At 34.6% G+C, this 22,299-nt stretch overlaps 1 long non-coding RNA gene across 2 annotated transcripts in view; it reads right to left on the minus strand.

Annotated features, from left to right (window-relative positions):
• Positions 1 to 22,299, minus strand: part of LOC141506689 (uncharacterized) — a 145,281-nt gene that overhangs the window by 70,349 nt on the left and 52,633 nt on the right. For both annotated transcript variants that reach the window (XR_012473962.1, XR_012473961.1), the window contains exon 2: positions 14,392 to 14,488. This is a non-coding gene — a long non-coding RNA (uncharacterized LOC141506689). The remainder of the gene's footprint in view (positions 1 to 14,391; positions 14,489 to 22,299) is intronic.

Below are 22,299 nucleotides of genomic sequence, written 5' to 3' on the forward strand. Positions count from 1 at the left end.
GTTCCTTTTATGTCACCTTCAATTGTGGATACTTTACTTTCACTTCTGATAGTTAGATTTTCTCCTTTCTTAAATGACTAAATGTTCCAATAGCTTAAGAGAACATTTAAGATGGCAGAATTGGAAGTAGTGCAGCCCAAATTGTTGGAGTCTAAAATTCTAACAAAGATTTAAGAAGAATACCAGACCAAATAGTGAATAAAAAATCTAAAGAAAAACTATAATAGGTCTTCTTTTCATCCCAAGTTCCCAAATTTAACCCACAGGCAGTGATTCAAAAACTGTGAGACAGAGATAGGCCAAGAGTGGAAGTCAAAAACAAAATTTGCTTGAATTAGATGATGAAGAGCAAAGTTAGCTTCACTCACTCATCATTTGTATTAGGGTGAATTCTATGTAAAAAGTGCATTGAGGGGCAGCTAGGTGGCACAGTGGACAGAGCACTGGCCCTGGAGTCAGGAGTACCTGAGTTCAAATCCGGCCTCAGACACTTAATAATTACCTAACTGCATGGCCTTGGGCAAGTCACTTAACCCCATTGCCTAACAAAAACTAAAAAAAAAAGTGGATTCAGTTTGAGTGCACTCTCTTTATATTTAAAGGATAAATGTTCTCCCTGGTTTGGGGAGGAAATGTTTATATTTTTGGTCTTCTAATGTCAAAGTAAGCATCTCTTTGTAAAAGAGAAAAAAGCCTATAAAAAGTACAAAATACCTCTCAACAGAGAGTTAGGAAAACCTTAGGAGACCAGCTTAAGACAATGCTATCCCCATCCAGAGGAAGGAAAACAATACAAAAAAAACCCCTTCAGAAACTGAATGAACATTCACTTTTTTAAAATTTCTCTTATGTATTTCTTTCCTATCTTATAGTTTTCTTTCTTTTCCCTTAATCCTAATTCCTCATACCAAAAATGACTAATCTGTAAACATATTACACACAAATGGGTATGTACAATATTCATCTGACTGTTCACCACTGAGGGGAGGGGGGTAGGAAGGGAGGGTGGAAAGAAATTATGTAACTTAAATATATATATATGGATGAATGTTGAAAAACTCTCAAAACATGAAATTGGAAAAATAAAATAAACTATCAATTAAAAAAATAAAAAATAAAAAGTATGAAATATTTAGAAATCAATTTACCAAGAAATAAATAGGAACCCTTTACCCAAATAATGACAGATTTAAATAAATGGATACATAATAATTGCTTGTGGGTATACTAAATCAATACAAAAAACCAATAATAATACCTAAATTAATTTACTTATTCAGTACTATATAAATCAAACTACCAAAGGATTACTAGAAAATTACTAGAAAAAATAATAACAAAATTCATCTGTGGGAACTAATGTAAAAAAAACTCAAGCAAAATATTATAGAAAGAATGGAATAGAAGGGTGCCAAACAACATTAGATTACAAACTCTACTTCAAAGAAAAAATCAAAGCAATTACTGGTTAACAACATTGAAATTGGGGCGGCTAGGTGGAGTGGTAAGGTAGGGGAGGCAGCTAGGTGATGCAGAGGATAGAGAACCAGTCCTCAAGTCAGGAGTACCTGGGTTCAAATCCTGTCTCAGACACTTAATAATTACCTGGCCTTGGGCAAGCCACTCAACCTCATTGCCTTGCAAAAAATCTAAAAAAAAAAATGAAATCAATCTGTAGATCAATCTAGTTATGCAATATAGAAACAACAAACACAGTAGCACAGTGTTCAATAAATCCCTAAATCCCAGATACTAGAGTAAAGATTTGGGGGTACCTATGTGGTGTTACAGTGCAAGAGTGTAAGACCTAAAAACAGAAGACATCTTCCTGCATTCAAATCTGATCTCAAATACTTATTAGTTACCTTTCCCTGAACAAGTCACTTAACTCTGCCTCCATTCCTCATTTGTAAAATGAGCTGGAGAAGGATATGGCAAACCACTCTAGTATCTTTGCCAGGAAAAGTCCAAATGGGGTCATGAAGAATTGGACATGACCATAAAAGATTAAAGATTCATTATCGGATTTAAAAAAAAATTCCTCGGAAAGTTGAAAAGCAACCTAGCTATTCAGTTGAATGGTAACCTGGCTATTCAAAAATCAGATAAGCTCCAAATATAAACTTGATCTAACCATAAAAGGTCACATCATAAAAAAATTAAAACAACAAAAAAATAAATGACCATTCTGATAGTTCTCATGGTTCATGGTTCTTGTTTTATTGAAGAAGACCAAAATGACATCACTATGTTTGAAACAAATTACAATGTGTCTGACTGTGGATGATCAGACCAATACAAGATCAGAATGCTCTCCCATAGGTCAGTCACAAATGGTCCATGTTAGCAACTGGGGTGGGTATTCTAGACTTATGAATGTCATGCTTCCTTTGAGCTGCTTCAATTCTACCTTCTTCATGTAGTACAACACCATCACTGATGAGGGCACGCCATGCTAAGCAGTTCTGTTCCAGTGTCTCCCATTCTGTGCAATCAATTCTAAAAATTCTTCAATGAGGCCTTCAAGGTGTCTCATTATCGCTGCTTCTGACCCCTTTGTGAGTTCCTGCCCTGTGTGAGTTCTCCATAAAATAGTTTTTTTGGCAAGCGTATATCTGGCATTCTAACAATGTATCCAACAATCATGTTTGCACTTTTGGTAGTAATGTTGGAATGAAAAACAGTTTAATTTGAGAAAGGACCTCCATGTCTGGTATCTTCTCCTACCAGGTCATCTTCAGAATCTTCCTAAAACAATTTAAATGGAAGGGATTCAGTTTCCTGGCATGGGGCTGGTAGACTGGGTTTCACAGGCAAGGAGGTCAACACAATGGCTCTGTAGACTTTCAGTCTAGTAGTCAGTCTAATACCTCTTCTCTCTCATACTTTCTTTCAGAGCCTCCCAAATACTGAGCTAGCTCTGGAAATGTGAATGTCAACCTCATTGTCTATGTGTACCTCCTTGGAAAGAATACCGCCAAGGTAAGTACACAAGTACCAAGTCCACAGTACTCAAAACTTCTCCATTTGCTGTAATCAATAGTTCCACAAATGGATAGTGTGGTGCTGGCTGATGGAGCACCTGTGTTTTCTTGGTATTGTTACACAAAAATTAGCATAAGCAGCAGAGAATCAATCCATATTTTGTTACATTTCAGCTTCAGAGATTGCACTGAGTGTACAATCATCCACAACTTTGGTTTTAGCTTGTAACCTTTTCAAGTTGAAGAATTTGCCATCAGTGCAGTAGCTGACCTTGAGGCCATGTTCATCCTCAATGAAGGCATTTGATAAAATGGCTTAAAAGATCATGCTGAAAAGGATGGGAGCAAGGAGCTATCCTTGTTTTACTCCAATGGTGACTAGGAAATCTAGAGAGCATCATCTACTATCCAGAACCCGAGCAAGCATGCCATCATGAAATTGATGTACAATACTGATGAACTTCTCCAGTCAACTAAATTTTGACATAATTTTCCATAAACTCTCATAACTGGCAGTATCAAAGGCCTTGGCCAGATCTACAAATGTTGTAAACAGACCTCTGTTCTGTTCCTGGAATTTTTCCTGGAATTGTCAGGCAGCAAACACCATATCAATTGTTCCTCTACCCTTTCTGAAGCCATATTGGCTCTCAGGGAGATGATCATCTTCTAGGTGAAGGATAAACCTATTGAGAAAGACCCTGGCAAGAATCCTACCAGCAATGACTAAAAGAAAAATACATCTATGATTGTCATGGAACAATCATTCACTTTATCTTTATAAGCAGGGACAATGGAGGCATCCTTGAATTCTTGGGGGATAACCTCTTCATGCCATATAATGTGGAAAATTTCAGTCAGTTTTTGGATGAGAAATAGACCCCTATCTTGCAGATCTCAGCTGGACTAGAACCTAGTGCTTTGCCACTTGAAAGGAGCCTAATGCCATTCAAAAAACCTCTTCTTCAGTTAGAACTTCAGCTAGGGACTGACTGACTTAAACTTGAGGTAAATAGTCAGTGATTTCTACATTGATTAATGATGGTCTGTTAAGAACACTATGGAAGTGTTCAGCCCATGCCTCTAGGATCATGTCTCTATTATTAATCAATGTGGTTCCATCAGCACTGAGTAGTTGAGATGCACCATATGTTTTTGGACCATAAATAGCTTTCAGGGCATCATAAAAGCATTTGGGTTTGTTACTGTCTGTATTTCATCTGCCTTCTTACTGAGTCAAGAGTCCTGCATCTCTCTAAGCTTTGTCTGAACTTTACTTTTGATGGAATTACATGCTGCCTTCTAAGAAATAGATGAACTATTCTACTGGTAAAGCCTATGGAGTTCTCGTTTTTTTATTTAGCAGCTTCTGTATTTCTCCATCATTTTTATCAAACCCAATCCCAGATAAACAAATTCAGTGCTGTACACCAGCTCTCCAAAAGCTGTCCATTCCTTTTCTGTTCCAGATATATGAACAGAAAGCACACCTGACTAAAAGACAGAAAGAATCACAGAAGATAAAATGAATAATTTTGATTACATAAAATATTTAAATTTTTCATAAATCCAATGGAGCTAAAATTAATAAGGAACAAGTTATTGGGAAAAAAATGGAGCTAACTTCTCTGATAATCTTATTTTCAAAATAAATGAAAAATAAAAATAAAAACCACTTAGCAATTACTGTAAGTGATCAAAAGATATGAACAACATTTAAAGAGGGAAGAAATAAGCTATTTTTAGTCATATTAAAAATAGCACTAAAATTAGAGAAATATTAATTAAAGCCATTTTAGGGTTTGACCTCACAACCCTCGAATTGTCAAAGTTGAAAAAAAAAGGTAATATGACAAATAATGAAGGAATAGTGAAATAACAGAAATAAGATATACTGTGGGTGGCACTATTGATTGTTATAGATATTCTAGAAAGCAATTTAAATTGTTGGTGGGATTTATCCAACCATTTTGGAGAGCAAACTGGAATTATGCCCCAAAAGTTATAAAATCCTATAAAACTGTGTATACTATTAGGATTCTATTAGGTCCATTTCCAAGGATGATCAGGGAAAAAAGAAAAGAACCTATGTGTTCTAAAATAAAGCAGCTCTCTTTGATATGGCAAAGAACTAGAAATTGAGGAGAATGGATTAACAAGTTGTGATATATGATTGATTACTGTGCTATAAGAAATGATGAGAAAGTTAATTTAAAAAAACATGAGAAGACTTACATAAAATAATGAAGAGTAAAATTAGCAGAATCAAAAGAACATTGTATATAGTGAATAGCAAAGGTATTCAAAGATTAACTCTGAGCTATTTTGGATATTATAAATGTTCAAATAAACTACAGAGGACCTATGAAGTAAGATACTGTCTACCTCCAAAGAACTGATAAATAGAAGTATGCATAGTATGGATTTAACATTTATCTTTATGCATGTGTGTGTGTGTGCGTGTGTGTGTGTGTGTGTGTGTGACAGAGAGAGAGAGAGAGAGAGAGAGAGAGAGAGAGAGAGAGAGAAATGATGGCTTTCTCTAATGTTAGGAGAGAGGAGTAGGGGGAAGGAGACAATGCAAAACTTAAAATGCTACCAAAAGAATTAAATTTTTAAAAAAGAAAAGCACTTGGAAATATCCCCCCCCCCATTACTAAACTGCATATTCTTTTTAATCCAGGAATCCTACTACTGGATCTATACTATTTTTTTATAGAAAAAATCTTTTATGCATCAAAAAATATATATACCAGCTTTTTTTTATTAATGTCAAAAAACTAAAAAAATAGAGATATCCATCAATTGGGGAGAAACTAAACAAATTATAATGAATGAATATAATAAAATTTATTGTTCTATAAGAATTGAAAAAAATATATAGTTTCAGAAAAATCTGGGGAAACTTCTATGAACTGATGTAGAATGAATGAGCAGAAACAGGAGAAAAAATATATTGTAAAAATGAATAAATCTGAAAGATATAAGAATTCTGATCAATTCAATGGTCATTCATGATTCCAGAGGACTACTGATAAAAATAAAAGATATGCAGAATGTTTTCCTGACAGATATGCAAAAGGAAATACCTGTTTTTGAACTTGGTTTATATGGAAATTTGTTTTGCTTGATTATGCTTATTTATAAAAGAGATTGTGTTGGTGTGTGTTTGGGAAGGTGGGAGATAGTAGAAAAAATAAAATCTATAATTGAAAAAATAAAATTTAATCTAAAAATTTTAGTTAAAAACAAAGGGTTAATGCTCATAAGGAAATTTATTTTCCTTGACTATGCATATTTGTCATAATAAGGGTTTTTCTATGATAGAGGTGGAAGAAAGAAAAGTTAATTTAAAAAACATGTCATAAAACCAGAAAGAAAATAATAAAAAAAATAGCTCTGTTTTATTTATAAATTAATTGACAATTTTGTTATAACTTGTCTTACTCTATTCTTTGATTTTTCAGAATTCCAATTTTGGAATTAAGTTGGTAAATTTCTCTAGAGGGGTTTTTTTGGTTGTTGAATTCATTTATTCATTAATCTGCTCTTTTTGTTAATGAAGGCATTTAGAGATTTAAATTTTCTTCTAATGACTGTTTTATAGACATACCATAAGTTTGGGTATGTTATCTCAGTGTCATTTTCTTTGATAAAAGTTTATTGTTTCCATGATTTGTTCTTTGAAGTCCCACCAATTCTTTAGTATTAAATTATTTAGTCTCTAATTTTGTCTTTTCCCTGTTATTAATTATAATTAATTACTTCATAATCAATAAAGAATGTGCTTGTTATTTCTACTTTTCTGCATTTATTTGTGAAGTTTTTTGTGCCCCAAGATAAATAATTTTGTAAAGATACTTTACCTGGTTGAGAAATATATAAACTTCTTTTTATTTCCATTCAATTATCTCCAGAGATATCTAAGTTTTTTAAAGTTCTCTTTGGGTCTCTAGCTTCTTTCCTTATAAATTCCTAGGTTTGAAAGAGATGCATAGAGATCCTCCACTATTATAATTTACTTCTACAACCCAATTAACTTTTCCTTTAATATTTCATACCAGAAATTCAGTATATTTGACATGTCTCAAGACCCTTCTTGATCACAATTGTTACTGACCTCCCAGATATATGACAAACAGAAGTGAACATCAGGGTCTTCTTCCATTGCACATTCTCCAATTAATTATAATATTTATTATTATTATTATTAATTATAATAATTACCATTTATCTAGAGTACTGAGATTTCCAAAGCACTTTCCTTACAATAGCCCTGTGAAGTAAGAAATGCAGTCATTATCCCCATTTCACAACTGAGGAAACTGAAAAGCAAAAGTTAAATGACTTGTCCATAGTTAGACAACTAGTAATTATTCCTAATACTAAAGCAGAGATATTGTGGTATTCATTGTTTAGTAGTTGATAAAAAGTCTAATAGCTGAAAAAACTCTTAAAACAAATCTTTTTCTTTTCTAATTTTACTTTCATTTTTTCCCTTAGCCTAGACTCCAATTTAATCAACATAAGAAGCTCTATATGTAAAACTGTTCTTTGCCAACACAGATTGGCAAGTCCTCTATAATTAATTGTCTTGGGAAGTTACCTGGTGAATTATAAGAGTAAGTTATTTGCCCATGGTCACAGAGCAAATATGTGTCCAAGGTTGAAATCTTCCTGACTTCAAGATTAGTCCACTATCAATCAACATATTATTAAATCGTTTTTTGATTTGTTTTTTTGCAAGGCAATGGGGTTAAGTGACTTGTCCAAGGTCACACAGTTAAGTAAGTATTAAGTGTCTGAGGCCAGATTTGAACTTAGGTATTCCTGACTCCAGGACTAGTGCTCTATACTGTGCCACCTAGCTGCCCCAACACATTTTAGCTCTTGTCTCACTATTATGAAGTCCTCCATATTCCCCCATCAAAATATTTATTTTATTTTTTCAAATATTTTTGTTTTTATTCAGTACTTTACCAAGACTAAATAAAATTTAAATGCTCATATACAAATCAAAGCAGAAAAGACTGTATTTGACGCTACAAGTCTCTATTATATGTAAATTGCTTTTCTTTTTTAAATATATAATAAATTTAACATGTAACTAGCAAAAAATGATAAATTAGACACAAGTATTTATTAAACATTATATATATGTATATATATATACATATATATGCATATATATATATACATATATATATATATATATATATATATATATATATATATATATATATATATGGGACAACAATGTACTAGGCACTAAGGATTAGACAGGCTGTCTTCATTACATCAGACTTCCTCTTAAATCCCTTTAAAGTACCAAAGTGCACTGAAAGTACCTTTAGTACATACAATGTATTTCTTGACATGAAGTGCATTTGAAATCTAAATTGCTTGCATGAAGATCAGTTTGTATGTAGCATGCTCCTAAGAGCTAGGGGAAAATTTGTCTAAACTGCAATAACACAGATGAACATCAACCTCCCTACTCTCTGCAAAAATATTATCTTCCAAAAAGAAACACCAAAAGCTAATACATATTAAATTCAGAAGAGAAATTAAGTGATACATAAATAAAAAACTTATAAAAATCATTTTCAATTTAACTGACTTTTCTACCAAATATCATAATAATTTTAGAGCAAAGAATTGAATAAAACTTGTTTATTGTGGAAATTAATAGTAGGTTGATCACTGGGGAAAAGAACATGATACAACATAAATAATGGCAGCATTGAAGTCAGATGATCTGAATTCAAATTGACTCTGACACTTCCTTGTTTGAGATCTTAAACAAGTTACAACTTCTGGAAACATTAGCTTCCTCAACTGTCCAATGAGAGACTAGGACTAGATGACTTCTAGATTCCTTCAAGTTCACAATCTATTAGACAGTGTCCTAGCAGTGTTTTACTACTAGGATATATAGGACATTCTAAAATTTTCCCAGTACAATAACGATTTTGTTTGTTTTACAGCTTATTTTATTGGATTTCTCAGAAAAGTTAGAAAACATCCCATTTTTAAACCATCTTCCATGATAAAACAAAGTCTATTCTATGTAGCAGGAAAGAAAAATGTGTTGTTATTTACATGAAAGAGATACTTTTGTGGCCCTTGGCTACTTGGGTTCAATTCTGCCTTTGAGGAATTCAGACTGGGAAAGCATGGAAATAAAACAAAAATTTATTTAAAAGGTTACAAGACATAGGAAGGGCTAGAGAGAGAAAAAGAGAGAGATAAAAGAACAGCCAAGCAGCCTTGGTTGGTCCATTGTCAGAGAAGAGTGCTGGCCCTGAACTGGAGTCCAGCTTCGGTTTTTCTGTCTTGCTTTCAAAGGTGAACTCCCTTTCCCTATACTGGACCCGGAATTGAGTAGAGGGTAAAGGCTAAAGAGATCAGGATACAAATTTTACATTAAACAATGATACTAGTTGGCACAGTGGATAAAGCACCAGCCCTGAAGTCAGGAGTACCTGGGTTCAAGTCTGGTCTCAGACACTTAATAATTACCTACCTGTGTGGCCTTGGGCAAGCCACTTAACCTCGTTTGTCTTGCAAAAAAAAAAAAATGGGGAGGGTTCCCACCCAAGATTACAATTATTTCTGTTAAAATCCTAACTCTCTACTTCAAGTCAATTTACATCTCAAAAGTCAATTTACATCTCCACCCAAATTCTTTCTGTTACATTCAAATTCTCTTCATCTTCCCCCAGCATCAACCCCAAAACATCTCCACAACATTCTGTTCTACATTCACAATTCTTTTTATCTTTCCTATGCATCACTTTGGTTTCTCATCTGTTCCCTATTTTTTCCTAAAGTTATACTCTCCTATTTATAATTTCATAAGTATTTCCATAGCAATAATGGCACAAACAGATAATTGCCATCAGAGATGAGAAACAAGAAGCGAGCACAGACAAATTCTTAAAAGCATGTTTTCTCATTTTATCTAGATATGCCCCAGGAACTAAGAATTAAGGGCTCAAAATAGACCAAGAACCTGTTATTCCAGCAGTATGTCTAATGAGGATGTTATGCCAACTTTTCTAGGAGATTTTTCAGGTCTTGAACCAAAAATATATAGCTCTCCTCTGGCTACTATTCAGCTGCCAATGGACACAGTAATCAACAGGCTGAGCAAGTAGCAACTGTGGCGGAAGGGGGGGGGGGAGGCTTTTTCTGTAGGTGGGATCCAATTCCATTCTAAATCTGAGAGTGATACATTCTCCTGGGACTGAGACAAAGGTTGGCCTGTGATAAGAGGAGTCATTCACAGTTCTTCAATGTCCTCTGCTGGAGAGGTCATCTTTAGACAATATCCTTAAGGGCATAGCCTTAGGGGCAGTTGGGAATAGTAAAGGAGAAAGAAACTTGGCTTCCAGTTTTCAATTTTAACTAACTGATTGAAGCTGAAGAAGAAAAATATTTCATTCTTATTTGTAGATCTATTAAGCAATGTGTGCAGGACTTAACACCTGCTTTTAAAATGTTAAAATATGTAACATTTTAGAGAGCAAAAAGCTAAACCAAAAGCTTCCTAATTTGACTTGGTGTTCTCAACTCATTCCTACTCTTCATCTTCAACGTTGTTCAATTCTTTTTAAAATGTTAGTCTACTATATTTTTAAATTACAAAAGAAATACACTTACCAGCAAAACTAAGTTCCATTTTTGTATTTCACTCCCCAAATCTCTTCCTACCATTTCCATTTTTCATAGTTCCAACATATCTATACCTACCCTCCCCCTAAAAAAAAAGTTGTGCCACCTATAAAATTTTTCTCAGACCATCCTAAACTCACCAGACAAATAGTAATGAATTTTTTATACTAATGAGTATTAGTGATCAGAAGAAGCAGTGGTCAAGTGCTGTTCAGTACAATTTAACATTTTTATTAAATTCTTACTTGTGGGCATTATTTCCCCCCCCCTTCTAATTCTCAACTAATCTCATTCCTTAAGACTATAAAACAATACTAAATTATAACATAATAATAATCTTTTATATAATATTATTATATGTATTTATGTATTATATTTTTATAATATATGCATTTACAACATAATTGTTCTTTATATAATATAGCATATATTACTATACTATTATAGCACATATAATACATATGCATATATAAATTGCTTTCTATGTTTCCCTCTTGCAAGAGACTTCCCTCTGAAATTACCTTCCACTTATACTATATATAGTTTATATACATAATTTTTTGCATTATATCCCCCATTAGAACACAAGCTATTTGAGGACAGACAATATCTATAGCCAGGAGTTTGCTTTGAAGCCTGCTGTTTGAGATTAATGCCTTGTCACTTACTAGAGGCAAAAGTCCTGGAAAAAGTCCTCCAGATAGAGATTGTTCAAAGTCATTATGACTTTAATTAGGACAGATCATGACCTCATTTCCCTCTCTTAATGAGGCAGGTCGGTGATTGAAACTTCCACAACCCTGACTATATAGCCTTCTTTCCTGAGTTCTGAAGGAGGGTGATTTTAACTCACTTATGCAAAAATTCCAGGCATTATAATAGTGGCCTGAAAGAATTTGGTTTGTTGGTTTGTTTTTCCAGTCAACTACTTTATTCTAACTCTGATTACCTCTGTTAAACTTATACTTAATAAAAGACAAGAGCTTCAATGAAGTAAACAGCCAAAGATTTAATAATAGGCAAGCTAGGTAGTCAATAGATCACTAGTTTGAGAATTAGACCCTTGGTATCTAATTCTTCATCTGCTACTAATGGACTGTGGGACCATGAGCAAATAACCAATTCTCCTGGGGACTCTGTTTTTTTTTTCCATCTCTCAAATGAGGACTGAATTAGCTAATTATCAAGATTCCTCCCAGTTTTAGAATTCTATATTTAATAAGTATTCTGATGCTTTCCATCTTAAATCATTTATCGGAGATTTCAGTTTTCAAACTTTAGTTACTGAGTATTCCTTTGGTTTCTTCCTGTCCCACACTACTCCTTTCCTAAAACAAATACACTGCAACAGATTTCCATATCTGAAGATGAACAGATAGTAACCACCTTTCTTTTTTTAGCTCAGGAAAGTAGCAAGGCTTGAAGGGGAAAAAAGGCAGACCATAACAGGTGACAAAAGGGGGAGATGATAAACAACTTTGCTCAGAGATTAATAAATGCTGCTGACTGACTGTTGACAAGAGGGAGGAGGACAGAGGCCATCACTATTGGGGGAAAAGTTTTGCTAAGAAAGTTTTGAGAACAGCTGCCACTGTCCCCGAGCAGCTGTTCAGTGCTATCCTTTGGAACTTACCCACAATCTTTCCAGTCCCACTGGGGGTCATGACCCATACTTTAAGAAAAGCTGCTTTGAGGTCTATCTTGGGTTAGTATCATTTTGAAATTTTAAAAATAAACATTTATAGGGCATCAAATGAAATCAACTTTCAATAAAATATGAGCAGAATTAAGGAATTATTGTCTCACTTTTCGTATTTTATATCCCCACTGCTTGATACATAGAGGTATTTCATAAATTCTTATTGTATGATTGATTGAATGAAGATAAATGAGAATGATTTTCACCAAAATCATATTAAAGTTTAACATAGATGATCAAATGTGAAATCAGACTTTGGTGTTCATGGAAAATCCACTCCCCCCAAAGGAAAAATAAAAACCCTTAAAGTTTGCTAAATCTATAAAACACCAAAAGTCCCAATTGTCAGAAGAAAAATTACAACTTGCTTTGTCTCATTTATTTTCCTCTTGTCCACTAGGTGGCACCTACTACATACAATGATTATTCCTTTAGTGGCAACTAAAATGCCCCATGAATATGTTGTCTTATTTAGTGTGTAAAAATGTATTGCAATGCATATATATATATGTATATATCCACATATGTGTGTGTGTTTATGTATATTCTTGAATGAATTCCAAGTGCTTCATATTAGTACACAGAATAATCAAATATCACTACCCTATCAATATCTTTTAAAATAACTTAGACACTTATGTTTTCACATAGAAAGGAGAGGCACCATGGCCATGTAAATTTATATGATGACTAACTCTCAGATCACCACACATATCTTGGCATTTTTTTCAGAGTAAGCATTAGAAGAAAACATAGATAACTCCCCAAAAAGTAAAAATTTACTTTCAAAAATTCAGGAAAATTGGAGTTAATTTCTTTCACCTTTCTTTCTACACTTGCCTTATCTGACTACCACAAAGAGGCTATTCCTCAGAAGCTTCCAGTTCAAAGCAAGGATGGGGGGTGAGGGGGATGAAGCACCTACCTTGAAACTTCTGGTCCAATTTTGTAAATTCAAATCTATTGGCTAACTTTTAACAGATGTCCAAGAGATCTAAGAGATGATATGCAATCCAGGAATTTACATTTCTGCAATTCCACTTAGACATGCATTATTCTCAAGTTTTCTGTACTTGACCTGGGTGGGCAACCTGGATAAAGTCTATAAGAATTTTGATTTGGAGCAGCTAGGTGGTGCAGGAGATAGAGCACTGACCCTGAAGTCAGGAGGATCTTAATTCAAATCCAGTCTCAGGCACTTAATAATTACCTAGTTCTGTGACCTTGGGCAAGTCACTTAACTCTATTGCCATAAATAAATTTTTTTAAAAACGAATCCAGATTTGGAAGAGCTAAGCTAGATGGATCAGACAGATATATATGGCCTGATCTATTAAAGAACTACTACTGTAGAGATTCCCTCTACCAATCCAGATCAGCAACTTATAAGCAATTTGAATTTTTGGAAAATTGCTTAACTGTGAGAATAAGTGATCATTTACAGTCAGATAGAGGTAGGAGTATTTCTGACTCCAAGGCTAGCCCTCTAACCACTAAACTACATTGCTTCTCTCTTGATATACCTTTCTAAAGTCTAAGGTTTTTCCAAATAGCCTAAATGAAGAAAGAAAGTTCAAAAAAAAATGTGTTCATCCTTTCATTTTCTGAATCATTTTATAAAATTCAAAACTACTTCAAATCTAAGCTTCATTCCTCTTCACTTTATGATGCAATTATTACTAGATATCTAGTTATATAATTATTCCTAGATACCCTTATATATGTGTGTGCATATATATATATAAAATCAAATAGACACAATTTTTAGCAAATTTTCAGCAACACTGTAAATATAAATCTTAGTGGTTCATGATAATATTCAAGAGTATTTATTAAATATTCCTATATGTATAGACAGTCCCTGCCTTATGGGAGTAACCAAGCTGAGACATTGTTGACAGAAGTTTTAAAGGCCAAATGAAAGGCATAAAAAAATGCCTAAACCAATATTAAATATAAACTATTCAATGGCAAATATGCTATTGCAAAGTAACATCAATATTGCAGGATGATCAGCTGTGAATGACTTACCTTTTCTCAGCAATGCTGTGACTCAATACTATTCTGAAGGACTTAGGATAAAGTATACTTTCCATTTCCAAAGATAGAGTTGATGAGCTGATGGTGTCTAAATACAGATTGAAACATAATTTTTTTTTATTTTTTTGGTGGGGGGAGGGGATATGTTTATTTTCACAACACAACTATGGTAATGTTTTACATGACTACACATTTTTAACTTATATGACTTATTTTCTCAATAAGGGGGTTTGGGGTGAGAAGAAGGAAGAGAATTCAGAATTCAAAGTCTGAAAAAAATGAATGTTAAAACTTGTTTCTACATGTAACTAAGGAAAATAAAATAAAGTATAAAAACATTTTTAAATATAAACTGCTCAGTCTAATTCATCCATGGTAATTCCATAGGGCATAATAAAATAACATGTGGCTACTTTAGAGATGGGACCCTTATCCAGAAATTGGTAATGATAGTAATAGCAGGTCATAGCTTGTTGATAAAAGGGTCTTAAAACTTTTCCTTCCCAAAGGGCAACAAAAATGGGCATACCCTTTGATCCAGCAATACTACTATTGGGTCTATACCCTGAAGAGATGATAAAAAAGGGTAAAAACATCATTTGTACAAAAAATATTCATAGCAGTCCTATTTGTGGTGGCAAAGAACTGGAAATCAAGTAAATGTCCTTCAATTGGGGAATGGCTTAGCAAACTATGGTATATGTATGTCATGGAACACTATTGTTCTATTAGAAACCAGGAGGAATGGGAATTCAGGGAAGCCTGGAGGGATTTGCATGAATTGATGCTGGGTGATGATCAACCTTGATGGACTTGTTCATTTCATCAGTGCAACAATCAGGGACAATTTGGGACTGTTTGAGATGGAGAATACCATCTGTATCCAGGGAAAGAATTGTGATGTTAGAACAAAGACCAAGGACTATACCTTTCATTGGGGGGGGGGGGGGAGAATTGATATCCTATTGTCTGATCTTGCTATCTCTTATACTTTATGTTTCCTCCCTAAGGATATGATTTGTCTCTCATCATATTCAATTTGGATCAATGTATACCATGGAAACAATGTAAAGAGACTGGCAAATTGCCTTCTGTAAGGGGTGGGGGGAGGGAAGTAAGATTGGGGGAAAATTGTAAAACTCAAAATAAATTAAATCTTTTTACTTTTCCTTTACCTTGACATATTTGTGAATTGTCATAAGCTAGATCAAATTCCAATTTGCCTTTTAAAAAAATGTTAAGACCTTGTGGGGAAATGCAATCACTTTTGTTTAATCTTCACAGGGTATGGAAGGGGGGGGGCTCTTTGAAATCCATTACAAAGGGGGAAATGGCCCCAGTCAATCACAAAACTGGGAGAGTTCTCCTAATCCCATTCCAAAAATGACAAACTAGATTAGAAGAAACTAACCCTTAACAAATCAAGAGTAACCTAGTCTTGACCTTCACCTTTGCACATGCTCAAAGAGATCTATCTGTTCTGGCTCATTAGTATAATGAGCAGGGTGGGGAAATATATAGGAACCAATGTATCAATTAGATTTGTAACCCCAGCCTATGGTTGGCATGAAGGAGCAGGAACAAAGTCTTTCAAAGTGCATAAAAGAGCTTATATGTTGAGATTTCCCCACCCCCTCTCCCACCATGAGAGAGGTGTGCCATTTTAAGATATCTTAATAAAAACCATTTTAATCATTCTGAACTAAGTATTCTCCAGCCATTTATAACAGTTACTCTGCCATGCAAAGTACAATTTCATATGTGAAGTAACAGCAAGAGATATTGCAAAAGGAAATTCTGGAATTCACATATTTGGAAATTTGTATACTGAAAGGAAACTACATTCAGTGAACAGGAATGGATCAGATCCTATTTTCTGCCTCCAAAGACTATCAGGCATGACCAACAGGATTAATGTCTATGAATAGTTAAGCTTCCATGTGTTTTTCTTGGGCCTGCCCTCTGTTCATTTCTACAACATACCTTCAATAGCACTCCTGCAGATTTTCCTCCTTTCTGCATTAAACTATAAATTTCTGTTTAATGAGTTAGTCCCAAGTATATATTAAGATTACACTATGTGCTAAGTACTGGGGAAACAAGTAAAAGAAAAACTTAACCCCTACCCTCTAGAAGCATATGTTCTAATGGGGGAAGCAAGATTCAGAAAATTAAACAAGAAATATACAGGGCAAATTGGAGATAATCTCAGAGGGAAGATGCCAGTAGGAGGGGAGATTATGAAAGGTTTCTTACAGAAGGTGAAAATTGAGTGAGTCTAGAAGGAAGTGGGTAGAGTAAGCCGGCAAAGGTGAGAAGGGAAACCACCATGAGGGCTCAGTCAATGAAAAGGCAAAGAGTCTGAACACAAGTGACCACTGAGACTGTGTTGGATCAGAGAATGGGGAAGAGAGCTATCCTTTGCTTGTCAAAAGAGTTTTGTTTGTTGTTACCCCCCCCCCAACATCTTGGGTCAAGTCTCTTTATGTAATCCTGACAATCATCCTCTTCCTTGGGTAAGATTGGGGGAGATCAACTTCAGTCATCCTGATCTGGATCTGGCCACTAGAGGAGAATAAGGCTGATGACTTTTCACAGTCTTCCCTCACTTAAATCCAACTCATTTGCAAGTCATGACATCACCTTCCTGGAATCTTGGTGTTCTTCAAGAATTAGGCACAATCCATTCCCTAATTGATAAATGGTTAAAGGATATGAAAAGGCAATTTTCAGATGAAAAAATTAAAGCTATCTGTGAAAAAACACTCTAAATTTTATTGATTAGAGAAATACAAATAAAAAAAATCTGAGTGACACCCTCACACCTATCAGATTGACCAACATGACTAAAAAGGAAAATGATCAACGTTGGAGGGGATGTGATAAAATGGGGACACTGGTACCTTGTTGGTGGAGTTGTGAACTGATCCAACCTTATTGGAGAACAATTTGGAATAACTCCCAAAGAGCAATAAAACTGTGCATACCCTTTGATCCAGCAAGATCACTACTAAATCTATATCCCAAAGAGATCACAAAAAAAGAGTAAAAAACCCATATACACAAAAGTATTTACAGCAGTTCTTTTCATAGTGACAAAGAATTAGAAATTGAAGGGATGTCCATCAATTGGAGAATGACTAAACAAATTGTGGTATGTGGTTCTCTGTGGTATATGTGAAACATGGTTCTATAAGAAATCATGAGGGACAGGATTTCAGAATAGCCGGGAAAGACTTGCAAGAACTGATGCTGAGTGAAGTGAGCAGAAACAGAAGAATATTATATATATCAACAGCAACATTGGGTGGTGATCAACTATGATGGACTTGTTTACTTCAACAATACAATAATCAAAGACAAATCTAAACGGATGGAAAATGCCATTCATATCCAGAGAAGGATCTGTGAAATTTAAATACAGAGTTTTTTAAAGTTGTCTTATGTATTATTTTTTTCTCTCTCTCTCTTGTTTTTTCCTCATCTATAATCTCACAATCTAACTCACATGGACCTTTGTTTAGCATGATTCTATATATAGGGTCTATATTGGATTGCCTTCTGTCAGGGAAGGGGAGAGAAGGGGAGGGAGGCGGGAGAAAAATACAAAACCCAGAATCTTACAGAAAAATGATTTTTGAAAGCTACTGTTCCATGTAGTTGGAAAAATAGATGAATAATTTTTAAAAGAGGACAAACCATGATCTGTGAGTGATACTAGCTGCCTCACTTGGAAACTAGCCAGTTCCTATTGGGCAATGCAATTGCTTCCTCCCTACCTCTTTCTCAAGTGCACTTGTTTAATGAGATCCATGTATATTACTAAATACTCCCCCTGTGACGATTGAGGCTCTTCAGCATAACATGCATTGTGTGACCAGGGTGAGGAAAATATATTATAGAGTGGTATAAACTAAGTTAATCAATTAGATTGTGCCTCTGACCAATGGGTGGCTCAAAGGCGAGGAGAAAACCTCTCAAATTGTATATAAGCAGGACATTGATAATTCAGGGCTTTTTCCCTGCTAGGGGAGATTCCCTTTCCTGTAGAAAAGTTAATAAAGGCCTATTTAATCAGTCCAGACTAAGTTTTTATTATTTTGGGCCATTTATAACTTTTTCTTCCTTCCTTCCTTCCTTACCTTCTTTTTTCCTTCTTTTCGTTATCTGCTTCCTTTCTCTCCTTCTTATCCCTCTATCCACTATAGGCAATCATATCCTTTCCTGTGCTCTGCCCAAAAGAATAGAAATTTTGATCTTTGATTACTGAAACCTCACAAGCTAAGGTGGTGTTTATGGGCTAGATTTCTTTCTTAAGGACCATGCCTTAAACTAAATCACTCTGGCTCTCATTGATTGGCCAATAATAGGTCCCAGCCTCATTTGTTTGGTTTTAGATGGCTTAGAACCCCAGTGATAGGTAGCAATGGTTTCTGTTTTGGCCAAAAATCCTCAGGGTCCTTCCCTTTTTGTATTTTTGTTTCTGAATTGGGAAAAGATATCATGCTTTGCTTCGTTTCTTACCTAGCTTTAATCATTGGGAAAAGTGTTGCCTCAGTCAAACTGAGACTTGGGAAAGACCTGACCTTAAAAAGATCAAGGTCTACCATTGCATCAGGCGCCATCTTCAGTTGTCCTGATCTATATCTTGCTGCTGGACCCTGATGGCTTCAGAGGAGAGAGTGAGACTGATGACTATGCCCATCCCTACCTTCCCTGAATCCAATTTACTTGCAAATCATGACATCATTTTCTTGAAATCATAGACAATGGGGGCAGTGAAGGAGAGGGCAAAGGAAGGGATTAGGCTGTAAAGCATTTATACTTTACAGCCAGAGAATTTAAAAACAGAACATGTTCCTGTTACAAATTATTAGATCCTTGCCCCATTTAATTGTCATGTAATCAAAGCATAGATGTACAATAGATATAAGGTACCACATGAAACTTGGCATAGAAAACTAGCAAAGATTATAACTGGCATGTTTTCTCATTTCATCATCACAATAAACATGTGTTATAGGCACTAGCTATTATGCTCCCCATTTCACAGAGAAGGGAAATCAAGGCCCAAAGAAACTAAATAAATTAGTTACCCAAGGCTATATAACTAGAAAGTGTCTAAAGGTAAAATTGTAACTCAGATTTGGCTTTGAGTCCATAGTCATATCCACTTTGTCATGCAAATCACATCCCCCCCAACTGATCATTTTCCTTTTTAGTCACATTGGTCAATCTGATGGGTGTGAGGGTGTTCCTCAGAATTGTTTTAATTTGTATTTCTCTAAGGGATAAGAAGGAGGGAAAGGAAGCAGATAAGGAAAAGAAGGAAAAAAGAAGGTAAGGAAGGAAGGAAGGAAGAAAAGGTTATAAATGGCCCAAAGTAATAAAAACTTAGTCTGGAGTGATTAAATAGCCTTTTATTAACTTTTCTGCCATGATCTTAATATCAGGTTGCAGGGTTCCAATAAATATATATATATAAGAATTCTTTCTTCATAACATCCCCTATTATCTAAAATTCCTTCTTCCCCTCCCCATTTTTCCCTTATCACAGTACCTTCTGTCTACCTAGTAGAATTCCATTATCCTTCAAGATCAAGGACTATGTGTTTCATGACACTCTGCCTGACCCTCTGATCATCTCTCCTCTTGGCAGCAATCTTGGGGCACTGTATTTGTTTAGATTCTAGACACTTATCCTCTTCTTGATTATATTAGAATTATTTGTTTATTTTTCTTAACTCCCCTACTAGATTACATATTGTTTGAGGTTGGGGCCATTGACCAGTGAGGGGTGGGATTCAGCTGGTTTGTACTAGTTTAGCAGAACCAATACCTAATTTTAGGTTGAATTTTGTTGAATTCAGGGAACCAGTTGTTAAAATGTTGTTTGTAATCAAGATTCTTTTTAAGGTGGGCCCTTGGAGTCACTCAATATAGAAATTATAAATTATCCTTCCTTACTCTTTTTTAACATTCATTTGTGCAAAAGTCCCCACAATGTTCATTCTGTCCATAGGTGAAAAAAAATTGATGGAAATATGCTTGTAATATTTATTCACTTCTTAAAATTCATTATACCTTTGATGAAATACAAATTTTAATTCCATTATTTTTGTTATTTCAGTAAACAAACATATAATATAAAGAGAAAAAGTGCCAAAAAAAATAGGGGGTGGCGATAAGCTATCATTTGTTTTCCCTTTATGTTAGGCCCAAAATTCCCCTGGGGATATTATGAGGGTGCTGGTGTTCCCTGAACCCTGAAACCAATAGGAAGCTGGGACACAATGAACCAGTGGAAATATGAATTTCAAGGATTATCTTCTTTTATTGTTCTTACTTGAGTATTAAATGCTTGTAATATTCAACTACTTTTCAGTATATCTTTTTGTATACTTAAAATGATTATTAGGGCAGAGAACTAATTGTTAATTTATTTGAACCCCGGCTACTGCCATTGAGCTATTTATTCTTGTATTACCTACTACTTAACAAAGTGACATGTGCTTAATAAAAATTAGTTGAGCAGGACAGTTTGTAATTTCATAGGATAGGGAAGATTGATTTGTATTTCTTTCATTGCCCAGAATATAAGCCCAAATACCAGGAATTTAACATTTCCCAGACTCCCATAATCTTAGAGCTGAAACAGGCCTTTAAGACAATCTTCAATCATTCCCTCGATGAAGTCCACATAACTTGTCCTAGTTATTCAATCAGTTATAAACAAATCTGGAGCTAGTATTTCATTTTTTCAGATTCCTTAGCCCAGGGGGTGGGGAATATCTGATCTGTGGGTTGTTTAAAGCCCATGAAATCATTTGGTCTGGTGTTGCCAAGGCAATGGCAGGAGAGATTTGAAATTCAATAAATCTTTTGGGGGGCAAGTTAATTAAATGTTTGACCAAATATGGAAAGTTAATTTTTAAGTTTTGACTCGTGGCAGTAAAAAAGTTTCCCACCCCAGCCTTAGCCAATGGTACTCCACTATACTGCTATACTGCTATTTTAGATGTTAGCATTCCAGATTAATGCTTAAACAATGAAATATTTCATCTACCAGAGCTCAAAGAATATGTGTGTAAATGTATCATAAATAGCATTTGAAAAGGATCAAGATCCTTAGGGCAATGCCTTTTTTTTATAAAGTCTCTTCTTTTCTTAGAATATTTTTCTTTACCAGCATTTGGTACTGTATTTCCCTAATTATTTCACATCAATTTTTCTTAAATGAACCACCTTTGTGTTATTCAAATTCCTTACTTCTTATTCATTTGGGTTCAGATAGTCAAAGTGAAAAGCTTCTCTCCTTGACCTTCCTTTTGGTCCTTTCAGAGAAATAGCCAATCAGATATATTGATTTAGGAAGTTCTGGACATTCTTGAACCTGGCAGTGAACTCTTGGCTTTGAAATCTGTGACTTTTAGTGCAACATGAAGGACTTCTTTTTCCTTCAATAACAGAAAGGGGAGTGGTTAAGTTCATTTTTATGTAAGAAATCAGGAAATGTGGGGCAGTTAGATGGTGTAATGGAAGAGCACTGGTCCTGGAGTCAGGAGGACCTGAGTTCATATCCAGACACAGACACTTAATAATTACCTAGCTGTGTGACCTTGGGGAAGTCACTTAACCTTATTGCTTTGAAAAAAAATGAAGAAATCAGAAACTAAAGGGAATGAAGTAGGACTGAATTATGTGAAAACTGTTCTCATTGGAGAAATTTTTTTTCTAAAACAACTCATTTCAGAGAAGATATGAGAATAGTATACATTAATTTTGCTATAATTTTTTGGATTTTTTATTTAATCACTATTTAAGAATTTAATTATCTAACATGAACAATAGGTTATTATCAAAGAACTTTTCCAAAGTTCTAGATGGAATAAATCCTAA

Source organism: Macrotis lagotis, chromosome 1, assembly GCF_037893015.1.
Source record: "Macrotis lagotis isolate mMagLag1 chromosome 1, bilby.v1.9.chrom.fasta, whole genome shotgun sequence".
NCBI lineage: Eukaryota > Metazoa > Chordata > Mammalia > Peramelemorphia > Peramelidae > Macrotis > Macrotis lagotis.